Source organism: Octodon degus, unplaced genomic scaffold (assembly GCF_000260255.1).
Source record: "Octodon degus isolate 3935 unplaced genomic scaffold, OctDeg1.0 scaffold00033, whole genome shotgun sequence".
NCBI classification, from domain to species: Eukaryota; Metazoa; Chordata; class Mammalia; order Rodentia; family Octodontidae; genus Octodon; species Octodon degus.
Genome location: NW_004524609.1, coordinates 5,135,091 through 5,147,679, shown reverse-complemented (window position 1 = coordinate 5,147,679; position 12,589 = coordinate 5,135,091). Strand labels below are relative to the sequence as shown.

Below are 12,589 nucleotides of genomic sequence, written 5' to 3'. Positions count from 1 at the left end.
CCCTGTGCTTTGTTTAGCTTAGTTTGTTCTAAATAGGTGCCTTAGACCACTGAGCCATCTCACCAGCCCCTCCTTCTGTAATTTTGGACAGTGGGTACTTTTTCCAACAATGAGAGAAAACTAACCAAGACAGTCTCTTAAACCATAATACTGAATTAAATAGTCTTTAGTATGTTTTTCTATTCAATCCAACTATATTATAAATGAGTCATATTTTATGCTATTTTTATCCCCATGACAAAACCCTCAAACACATTTAAAATTAACACTTAAACCATTTAGTAAGTACTTTAATTTAATTTCCCAAAAAGATGGCCTATAATAACCAAGCATGCCAAGCATTCCAAGAACTATCCTATACCAAATTCAGTTTCCAGTAGAATGACAAGTCAAAAAGAGGAATTCTATCTTATCTTTCAACTTACCCAGTGTTATTCACAACTGGAATCTGTCATAGTACTATGGGAAGCACTGACAAGATATTCTGCAGTCTTATTTATTATTGTACTATATTTAATATTCAGCTAGAATTGCATTTTTCTTTAAAACAAAAAATCACTGAGTATGCAAGAAGCACTTGGAAAGATTAAGCCTACCGACAGAAAACTAGAAACCAAGATCATTAACCATTTTATATTTTGAATTGTCTCTTTCATAAAGAGAAATTCTTCCTAAGTTCCAAAATAAATGGACTTCAGTATAGTAAAACATTTTAAATACATAAAAGAAATATCCTGATAGAACTTCTACCACCTGTTTTAGTGAATAAAATGGTACAAACAAGTAAAACTAAATTTTTGGCAATAGCTAACCTTGAGATCTTTTTTCCATTTATTACTTTGATTTTTCCTTACTCATTTTTGAGAACTGTTAGCAATTCTGGAGATAGTCTTCTTAGTTTCGGTAACTCCAAATCATTTCCTCTGAAATCATTTAACAGGTAATCAAAAAAGATATGAATAAACAAAATATTCTTATCTGAGAAGCAAATTTATTAAAAGAATGAATTCTAAAAGGGGTTACAGCTTGTCATTCTAAAACATTTTCTTTTTTTGTATTTCTTCATTTTTTTCTTCTACATTATCTGTGTAGATATGTAATCACATCATCATACACAATTGAACTTTTTAAATAAAACATAAACAAATATAAAAGAGCCAACATGGTTAAAAAGTGTATCAACACTAACACTATTCCATCCTTCAAGACTCACTTCAATCTACCAAAAGACGTTTTAAACACTTCCAGATTGTATAAGTACATTCATACCCACGTGTAAAGTACAAAGCACATTATAAATTAATATAGTCTACAAGCCCTGTTTTTTATAAAACCATATGTACTGAATATTTTATATAAAAAGGGCAGGTAAAAACCAAAATATTGAAAATCAGCACCTCTTTCCCCAAAACTGTAACTCCAGGCTAACCATAAGGAAAACATCAGACAAATCCAGACTGAGGAACATTCTAGGAAATATCTGATCAGTATTCCTCAAAACTTTCACGGAAAAATAAAGCTGCACAAATGGTCACAGCCTGAAGAATAGGGCAGAGCAAATACAGTGTGCTTCTAGAACAGATTAAAAAAAAAAGAAAGGGCCAAGGAGCTAGCTTAGTGGCATAAGCGTCTGCCTGGCAATTGAAAGGTCCTGAGCTTGATCCCTGGAAAAAAAAAAAAAAAAAAAAATTAGTGGAAAAACTGGTAAAATCCAAGTCAGAAAATTAGTTAACAGGAATGTACCAAAGATGGTTTCTTAGATTTGACAAATGTGCTATGGAAATGTAAAATGTTAACAATGGAGAAAACTGGATAAAGAGTATAAGAACGCTAACCTACATTAGCAACTTTTCTGTAAATCTAAACTTACTCCAAAATTAAAAGTTTATTAAGAAATAAGAATGGGTATCTCTGGGTGGTAGGATTATAGGTTTTTTTTAAAAAATTCATCTGTGTTTTATAATTTTCAACAAGGTTCATTGTCATGAAAAACAAAGACATAGTCTCAGGAGACTTAATAATTAGCCCAAAGACACAAAGCCAAGGCAGTACAGGATATTCTGGAGTTAATCCAATTTTTTCCGTCCCAAACCCCTCCAGAAGTATGGGAACACACCCGAAGAAAACAGTCAACTCTCCTTGCTTACAAATACATAGAGTCATCAAAAGTCTTCTTGCATTTGCTCTGGTGTAACTGATGAGAAGGTAAGGAACAGATGAAAGAACATGGGCAGCTAATAAATCAGACAACAGGTACATGGGATTACACATTTATGTTTCCAAGTGTCCGTGGTTTTTTTTTTTTTTTTTTTTTTTGCTCCCAATGCCTTTAGGGCAGGTTTGGCTGGCTTGAGTTGTAGGGATGGAACCCCAGCAACCTGAGCCTGACTGCTTTGTTGAAGCAGCCACTTAAAGAACTGAGCTAAGGGGCAGGCCCCTTGTGTTAATATTTTCTTTCTTTCTTTTTTCTGAGACAGAGACTCAGTATGCAGTTCAGCTTCAGCTCACTTTGTAGCCCAGGCTGGTCTCCAGCTCACAACAATCCTCCAGCCTCTGCCTCCTGAGTTCTGGGATTACAGGCATGCACCAACACAACACGTTCTTAATTAAAAAAAAAAAAAAAAAGTCCACATCCATATTTCTTTAAAACAACAATGTCATTTCTAACTCTCTACTACTACTAGATGAACATTTCTGAGCATTACTCAATGAGGAGCAGAAAGCAAGTCCTAGACTAGGTATCAAGAAGTGCCAGTCTTCGCTCTACATTAAATGCCTAGGAAACTGACTGGTCTTGCTAAGTTCTCAGGGCCCAAATTTCCTTAGCTGTTGCTCCACTATCTCTTTCAAATTCCTTCTAGAATTAAAATTCTGATTTCAACTTTCTATTAGCTTCTTAAACACAGTCAAATTGAAATTCATCATTTCTCTGCACGAAACCCGTATGGCCCATCCTTCCCCCGGCTTCCTTATCCTTGATGTCCCTCCCATTCTTCCATGCCCCCAACACTCACAAGAGCAATGCCACCTCTGACTTGAGATACAGAACTGACTGTTCCACACTTAGCCTACCTCACCCAATCGGTCACACTTTCTGTTCAACCTCTAAAACATCTTTCCAAGGCCACCAGTTCAATTCAACTTGGCCTAATACCCTAAACCCAACTCTCGCAATTTTCCTCCCTACCATACACTACACTCATCTTTGGAATGACATTTAATACCTTCCAAAATCCAGTCATGACCCACTGGAAACCTTACCTAACACCTGTTCCTCTTACGTATCCCAGGACCCAGTCAGTTGAATATGCACTTTCCTCATGCACACATTTCTGACCGTCTCTACACACTGCTCTAGAATGCTCTTTTCCTTCCACTGCTTCTCATTTTCTGAGATTTAAATGCTACTTCTTCCATCTGAAATGTTCCCTGAGATCCCCAAGAGGGCAGGCACTCCCCACCCCTATTTAACACCTAAGCACCTTGTATGAACCCCTTTTATAGCACCTACTAAACTCCTTCTAGTTCCTCCATTTTTTTTTGTTCCTTTAGTCTCTGTATGAGATTATCAACTCCTTGTTGAAAGGAACGTTTTACTTACCTTTCCATTCCTCAAACAGAACCCTGGCACACTGATAGCCATGAATGACTTAAAGATGTCCTCCTACACACTGCTGCTCTCAGTCCTCTCAGCAGCCAGAGACAACAGCCAGAACCTTTCCTGCGTCAAGCCTCAAGCAGCCTCCTCCTCCATCTACTACATGCCTTACAGTAACTTGTGAAGCATTCAGTGGATGCGACACAGAGTAGAGCTGGCAGTAGAGTCCCAAAGTGCTCAGCTGAATCTTAGACTCACCCATCTGTTTCCCTTCAACCACTATCCCCAATAAATATTTTCACGGAACACGTTCTCTTTATCTTTCTATTGATTACCTATTAGGTGGTATTACCTGCCTTGTCACCCAAAACTCTCACCAACAGTTTATGGCATAATATAGCAAAAGATTTGAACAAACAAGATGCAAATAGTTAAATTTACTATTATAGGTCAATGAAACACAAGTGCCCTTTTACACTTAGCAAAATACTATTCAAGGAAAACTGGACTTCTGTCTAGCGTATCTAAGGTGAAACAAGTATATCCATGCATCTGTTAAAAGTACAGGCTGGTATCACACCTTTAAAAACAGCATGACAATACACATCAAAAGTCATAAAAACGTTCCTATCCTTTAATATAACAAATTCCAGGAGCCGGTGAGATAGCTCAGGGAACCAAAGCACCTGCTTAGGCAAGCGCAAGGCGCATGGTTCAATCCCTGGCACCACATGCCTCGCCACAGAGTGTGGGGGCAGTGGCGCACACCTGTAATCCCAGCACTGGGGAGGCTGAAAACAGGAGGATCACTATGAGTCCACTGCATTGTGAGACCACTGTTTGTAACAACCAAACACATTATAAAAAAAAAAAAAAAAATCCAACACTTATCCTAAAGATAGAATTACAGAAGACAATATAATGATGTACAAAAAAATACTCCAAAATAAATTTTCAACTTATTCAAAAAGAAAGTAAGCTCCCTCTAGGTGCAGTGACACACGCCTATAATCCCAGCTACTTGGGAGGCTAAGATGTAGCTTAGTGGTCGAGCATAGATGGTTCAATTAAAAATATAAAAGAAAAGCGTAATTTCTTGCATATCTAGGAAACGAAGGGTTCCAGGACACAAGCTTGATAGGGCCTCAGGAAGAGACCCATTGGTCCCTTGCATTGTTCACTCTGGCTTTAACTGACTGCATTCACGGTCTTCAGCTTTTCAGGGTTCAACAATTCATCTCAACTGGCCCTCCAATCATCCCTACAAACCTAAGGGGAACAAGCCATACAAAACAAAGAGTTCAAAAAGAAAGAACTAACCCAAGCGGTGATTCACACTCAGAAGGCGGAGGTAGGAAGATCTCCATGAGTTCAAGACCAGCCTGGGCTACAAAGTGAGCTCAAGGCCAGCCTGAACTACACAGTGAAACCCAGTTTCAAAAACACAAAAATGAAAAAAACAAAGAACTATTTATAATCCCAGCACTCAGAAGGCTGAGGCAGAATAGCCGTGAAACTGAGGCCAGCCTGGGCTACATAGTTAAGTCCATGGTCAAACTAAACTACAAAGACCCTGTCTAAAAAAATTTAAAACTACAGTCATATATTACTCCAGCCTAACCAAGCCTCAATTTCACCCTTAACCTTGAAAATCTACAGCTTTGCCACATTTAAGTTTGTGTATTCTCCAGGTCAATGTGCTAATTTGGCAGTGAACTGTGTCAGTGGAAAGGGATGTGGAGTCATAGACAAATCAAAAAAGTAGAAACTAGGAAACCTAGATATAAGAAAAAGATCAAGGGGGAGATTGCTCAGTAGAATAAGCGCTTGCCTGGCAAGCACAAGGGCCTGAGTTCAATCTTTGGTTCCGCCAAAAAAAAAAAAGAAGAAAAAGATCATATTAGAAAAGAGAAAAAGGAAGAAAAAAAGCTTTCAAACTACAAAGAATAAAAGACCAGGTACATAAAGAATAATTAGTTGGGCTGGCCAAATAGCTCAGTGGATTAAAGCACGTGCAAGCAGGTGCAGGGGCCAGGAGTTCAATCCCCAGGTCTGCCATGCGCATGGTGGCATGCCCCTGTAATCCCAGCTCTTGGGAGGCTGTAAACAGGAGAATCACTATGAGTCTAATCTCATAGTGGGACCCTGAACACCCTGTAGACCCTTCCCTAAAAATAATGATGTTATTGTAAAAATCTTACCAGCCAGAACCCAAAAGGCAGGACACTAAGTTATGTTACTAAGAGTTGAAGCTTTCTGGAGATGGAGATATCTAAAGGGAAAAGATTAGCTTTAAGAACACATCAAGCAATGAGTTTAGGTGTGGGAGATAGCTCAGAAGAGAGTGCACGCTTCACTCCTCCCTGCATTCAGTCCCCAGCACCCAAAAAAAGAACTTTAGCACTGTATGCCAACAAATATATTAAAAGTCTCTGAATTCTCTTTCTGTAATACTTTATTACCATTTTCCAATTTTAATACTAAAAAGACCAGGTTATTATGAAGAACCAAGATTAATTACTATGAAATAAAATATACCCAAGACCAAGTTGGCTTTATTTAGCAGACATTTTGGGGGAAAAAAGCAAAACAATTTGAAGGGCGACAGCACAGATGCAGGCTGTCATTACAACAAAGTACAACTTTTTGTTTCTATTGATATGTTCTGGATGTTCAGGGCCTCAAAACTGCTTATCTGTAGTCATTTCTGACCTAACAATCACAGGAGATAACACAATTCAATTCTTCACTGAGTTCCTTGGAGCACAGGGTGATTACCACTACAGAATGTTGACACAAAAGCTGAAAGATCTCTCCAGATCCGATCAAATGCAGACAAACTGAGTGTCTGAGGTTACCTGATATTCTAACCTTACCTTTCTTCAGACTAGTCTGACAGCACAGCAGGCACATTTCTTCAGTTTGTCCATCATCCAATACACTGCAGAAGCACCAACTAAGTCCTGCACCCTCAGGTCACCAGGGTTTCACTGCTGCCCTTTCTCACTCTCCTCCGTCCTACCTCATGTTTTCTGGTCAGATATTCTTGATGAGATGAAGTCTTTCTCGTTCTTTTTTCAGACATCATCAAGTTTTCCCTTTCTAAATACTTAACACCCTCCTAAGCCTTACTCACCTGCAGTTCACTGCACTGGGTATCACCCAAATAGCCCATCAGAGCTCTTTATAATTTCTGAAAGAGAGAGAAGAAAGCTTTTTTAAGTACTGAGTAGAAAGCAGCACTAGCTAATGTGTCAATTCAGAAATTTGTGTCTACCATTCATAGTATCTGGTTTTTTTGCCCACAATAATTCAATCAAATGTAGCACAAGCACCAGTGGACCAGAAAATAAGCCTCCAGAGCTAAAAGTTTGCTTTAATGTTGCTACCAATGAGCTGTGGGACTCTGTTTAAGTCCCTTTCTCCAGGACTATATTTCCTCATGCAAAAACTAATAAAGCTGGACTCACTAGAGGTAATAGACACATGCTTTCCAGAATAAGTACCATCTCCACTATCTTATTGGTCTTATGGCATAACGTAAGTTCACATTTATGCTTAAAATTCTTCCTTTGTCAAATGTAAATAACAACTGTCTTCTCAGTTGTCATGAGTTATAAAAAGCCTGCAGTAAATATACTGTGTAGCTTATCACAAAATTCAACAGATGGCAACTCATTACCACCATTTCTCTCACCACCAAATTATAATAAATTTGATTCACAAATATTTCATCAGGTCAACAAATCAAAACTTTACCACTCTGACTAGAATTGAACTGTCTCAGCATTTAGCAATTCAATTATAGTTATCTTAACCAGATGTTAGTTTGAGAAAATCACTATTAACATCACAGTAAGAACAGAACAGTCTGTGCAAGTTCAATAACCATAGAGCTCCTGATTCTCACTGTTTTCACTACTGCCAGTATACTCTGGAAAACAGAGGTTTTCCAAAAGCAAAGGAAGGCAGAACTATGGGAGGAGGAACAACAGAGGACTTCCTTTTCCATTTTTACTTTAAGAACTGCTCAAATTAGTTTCCCATAAGCATGCATGATTTTTGCATAAAGATAATTTTTAAACTACATTAAATATACTGCCTCCTAAAAGAAACCTTGTGTTACAGAAATATTTCCATCATAACAAGGAGAATTTCCATAGAAGAAAACAAAAAGGCAAATTCAGATGGGCCAAGAATACCTAAAATAGGGCACAGAAATAAAAATCACAAACATTCATACTTTAGAATGAGTTAGTCAAAAATTATGCCATGCATTCTTCGAAGAATCTGATGATGAATCAGCTTTCTTTTTAAATTCAAAAACAAAAGCATAAACTCTGACTTTACCAGACAACTTACGGCTCTTAACAAAAAAATGACAGTACAATTTGTAAGAACATATTAGTATGACTACTAGCTTAGGTTGGGAAATTTTCCATTCCTTTTGGATAGCGAAAAATTAAAATTATATATACACACACATATATATGTATATATATAGTTAAATATGCCTAAATTTCTTCCTTTGTAAAATGTAAATAACTGTACATAGTTAAATACACCTAAATTTCTTCCTACATATATACCATCTCCACTATCTTACTGATCTTATGGCATTACGTAAGTTCACATTTACGCCTAAATTTATTTTATTTATATATATATATATATATATGTATAGCTATACATAATAACAATATATGTTTTTGTGTTAATATGTAATAGTCTTTAAGATGACTAATAACTCTATTAGATTCAAATTCACTTTTAGGGCTGGAGAGATGGCTCAGTGGTCTAAAGCACCTACTTGGAACAAGCTTGGCAAAGCACAGGGACCGCGGTTCAATTCCCCAGCACCACATGCCAGCCAGCCGCGCCCCCTGGTGGGCTGAGCTGGCCACACACACACACACACACACACACACAATGAATAAATAAATAAATAAAAATTTTAAAAAAAAAACAAATTCACTTTTAAAAAATATTATCTCAGTCATCTTCACTAGGTGATCATTATGTGTCATGCTTCTTCTAGTCAATACTACAGAAATAATCCTGATACATTTATAAATTGAAGTGAATTATACGATGGTAAGGCTATATTGCTTACTCGTATACTTCTAAAATACATTTCAAGATATTACTTAGGGGGCTGGGGAGATAGCTCTGTAGAATAAGCATTTGCCTGACAAGCGCAAGGGCCTGAGTTCAGTCCCTAGTTCCACAAAAGAAAAAATATATATATATTATTTAGGGACCTGGGAAGATAGCTCAGAGGTCTAAGTGCCTGTCTGGCAAACGCAAGGACCTGGGTTCAATCCCTGGTACCCCATGCTGTGTCAGCCCTGGAACATCTAGCGCACCATGCCAGCCACCAGGAACAGGTGTGGTGACACATGCCTGCAATCCCAGCACTGCGGAGGCTAAGACAAGAGGATCACTACAAGTCCAAGCTTTATAGCGAGACCCTGTACCAAATAAAGATTTTTTAAAAATATATTACTTAAAAATTTGCAAGCATATTTACCTAAATCTATAAACATAAAAAACACTGACAACTCCCTTATAATATGTTAAGCAGTTCCTCTCCTAGGTAATTATTGTTTAAAACTTAACTCCAAAACTTCTATACTTTGAACTAGTAAAGGACCTTATTTCTTATACTGAGCTTGTATTTGTATTTAGTTTGACATCCTATAATGGGCTAATCTGCATTCGATATTCATGCCTCCCCTATTTATACCGAGAACACAGATATACTTGAAAAATTTGGTCTACTTACTTCTAGGTCCCTCTTTCATAAATATGCTGTAGATTATTAAATTACACTGGGCCCTTTGTAAGGAATAATTTCTCCTGTTGATTTGGCATCATTCCCCTCTCTCCTGTGAAAACTGGACAATCTATGAATGTATGTAGACCTTAAGACAAAGTACACTAAATGTTTATGCCATTACAAAATTAACTTGCTAACAAGTGCAAAAATCAAGTTTAACAGCTGATATAAGAGGTACAGCACTGTATTTACTGACTCCCAAAAAAAATCACCTTACCTAAAAATAGTGTCCTAGCTTCCTAGCCAAAGCACAGACTAGAAAAGCTGTGTCTTTACTCAGCTGAAACACGGACTTCTACTCCAGCACAACCCTCAATACTATGAGTGTTTCTCACTTCAGAATACAGTGCTTTGTGTAACATGTTGTTTGGTAGTTAACCACTAGCTTCACTCTGAGGTGAATGCTAACACTGGTCTACATGTGAGAAAAATGGAAAATGTCTTGATATAATTCAGGCCACATAAAATTACCTCAATTTTATGCTATCAAATAACAATCTCCATAGACAAAAAGCAGATCATTGGTTCCTTTCCATAAAATCTATAGGTTTTTAAAAACAAGACAAAAAGTTCCATCTGGGAGGTCTAAGACATGAATTCTCTATCTACAATCTAAAAAATTTGAAATTTCATTATTTGCTCTCCCAAGGGTAAAAATTATGCAAAATACACATACAAACTGCTGAGTTTCGAACAAAAATGCAGTATGTGTGCTTACAAAAGAATCTTGATCTATGTCCACCTTCATTTTCCAGGGTTGTATGCATATGTCTATATGTGTAGGAGGTTTTTGTTTTTGTTTTTTGAAACAGGATCTCACTCCGTAGTTCAGGCTGGCCTTGAACTCATCTTGGCTAGCATCAAACTTGTGGCAATCCTGATTCAGCCACCTAAATCCTGGGATTACTGGCCTGAGCCACCACCCCAGCCTGTGTGTGTGTGTGTGTGTGTGTGTGTGTGTGTGTGTGTGTGTGTGTTAAAGGCAAAATGTCATTTATATGCCTCAATCTAGAAAAATAAAGCATAGCTCATTCTTCTTAAATAAATGTTATAATAGGAAGTCTGTGAGAGGATTTCAAAATCCAGAGACCCAGACATTAATGGGAAAGAACTGCAATCACCAATTAACTGATCCTACTTACTTTCATTTTTCAAAAGCAGTGTAAGATACTTTTTAAATTTGAGAAAACTGGTTCTGTAAAATGAGAAATCATCAAACTTCTGTCTCTCCCTGTGAGACTATAAGGTAGCCACTAACACTATTATCAACAGTGCCCATGAAAGCCAAAGCATTACAAATTAGAGCAAATAAAACACTACTTACAATTCACACACTATGTATGACCGGAAAACGACAAACTAGCCTTATCCCTAATTATAGAACTCGATGCTAAACAGAACTTAATACTATTATTTTTATTTCAAAATAAGTACTGTACTAGAGTCAGGAATTTAAGAAAATAAAAGCAGCTGGGAGTGTGACTCAGTGGTCCAGCCCTCGGCTATTACAAGTGAGAGGTCCTGAGTTACTACACTACACTCCCAGCACTACAAAAAAACTAAAAATTTAAAAATTTTAAGAAACAACCTAGGGGCTGGTGAGATGGCTCAGTGGTCTAAAGCACCTACTTAGAACAAGCTTAGCAAAGCACAGGGACCACGGTTCAATCCCCGACCCCTGGTGGGCTGAGCTGGTCACACACACACACACACACACAAATAAAATAAATAAATTAATTAATTAAAAAAAAAAGAAAGAAAAAAACAACCTAGAGTGATGGACTTGCCTAAAATAATTCTTTCCAATCAAAAACATCTACTTTACAAGAATCCCACAAACTGCGCACAAATTCCATATACACAATCACACTCAATTTAATGTAATCAGTGGACATCAAAACAAAATTAAGCCATCCAATTAAAGTTACAAAACGAAATTTGAAGAGACAAACTCTTTACCCCTCAAGAAGACACTGATCAAGGGTAGCTGCACACATTTGGCTCTGGCTAAGTTCTACTGCATTTGAATATGTTGGAGCCACGAGAAGGAGTGGCACATTTGACATATTTTTCTTTTCTAAATCCAGCACATCTCATACCCTATTTGACTGAGAGGAACTTTTAGAAAATAAAGATGGCCCCATCAAATTAGGAAGTTTCAGTCTTGTCCTGAAGAGTTGATTAAAATACAGTGGGGGAAAAAGGAAATCATTTTTAACTGCAGCCTCACCTTACACATCTCACCAGCAGTGTAGTTCATTAGTGATCAATTACTTCATCCAATTCCTGAGGCAAACAGAAAAGGAAAATGTCTCCATACAAAACCAGAAACAGACATTATCAGTGGCAAACATTTTATCAGCCTGAAGTAAAAGGACATCTAAATTTCAAATGGAAAAAGTTGCAAACGTGGTACAGTATGCAGCTTTGCAAATGTTTCTATCTTAAATTTTTTTAAAAATTTCCTTTCAGTAAAGATTTAAAATGCTCTAAAATCAAAACAACAGTCATCTTTTCCAGCCCTTCGTTGACCCTACTTTCAAAAAAAAAAACAAATGAAGAAGAAACCTCGCTGAAGTTTAGGAGAGGGCACAATTAAGAACTAGCCTCCCTCCAACTCCAGGAATCCACTATGCCTAAAGTTGCACGTCTTATATTAATGGCTTGCCTGAAAACTCTAAGTTGTAAAGGGAGAAGAAAGAGCAATTTTGGAGGTGCAAACAAAACCTAATGGTCGCAATTTAAGAAGAATCCGAAGACCCTAGCTTCCAAAGAGCAATTATGGGGGTGCAAACAAAACCTAACTAAGGGTCCCAATTTAAGAAGAATCAGAAGACCCTTGCTTCCAGCCTTATCTGAAGGAACCTCAGCGAACTCCAAAGGGCGGAAGACTCAAATCCTCTAATCTGGACGAGAAGAATCCGAAGTTTCCTAGGTGCGACTGCAGTCTCCGAGCGAGCGCTAGAAAAGGGGACTTCCGAGGAACCCCCAGGAAGAGAGTCTGTTTTTATTTTTGTTGATGTGGTTGTGGGCCCGCGAGTATTTCTGAAAAAGGAGAGGGGCGGGGGACCCACGGCGAGCCCCGCGAAGCCCGCGGGGGAGGGGGCGCGGCGCTGACCCACTTCGCCCGACGCCCCCCACCCGCGGCCCCC

At 37.9% G+C, this 12,589-nt stretch overlaps 1 protein-coding gene and 1 pseudogene across 1 annotated transcript in view; one reads left to right on the top strand and one right to left on the bottom strand.

The window, feature by feature from the left end:
* LOC105742045 overlaps positions 1-3,782 on the top strand; it is a 13,813-nt pseudogene extending 10,031 nt beyond the window's left edge.
* The window catches only part of Helz (helicase with zinc finger), a 168,186-nt gene that overhangs the window by 155,094 nt on the left and 503 nt on the right, over positions 1-12,589 (bottom strand). The window contains exons 2-3 of the mRNA XM_004630034.2: positions 11,668-11,723; positions 6,735-6,791 (exon numbers count right to left, since the gene is read on the bottom strand). The gene's annotated coding sequence lies outside the window, so the exon portion shown is untranslated. The remainder of the gene's footprint in view (positions 1-6,734; positions 6,792-11,667; positions 11,724-12,589) is intronic.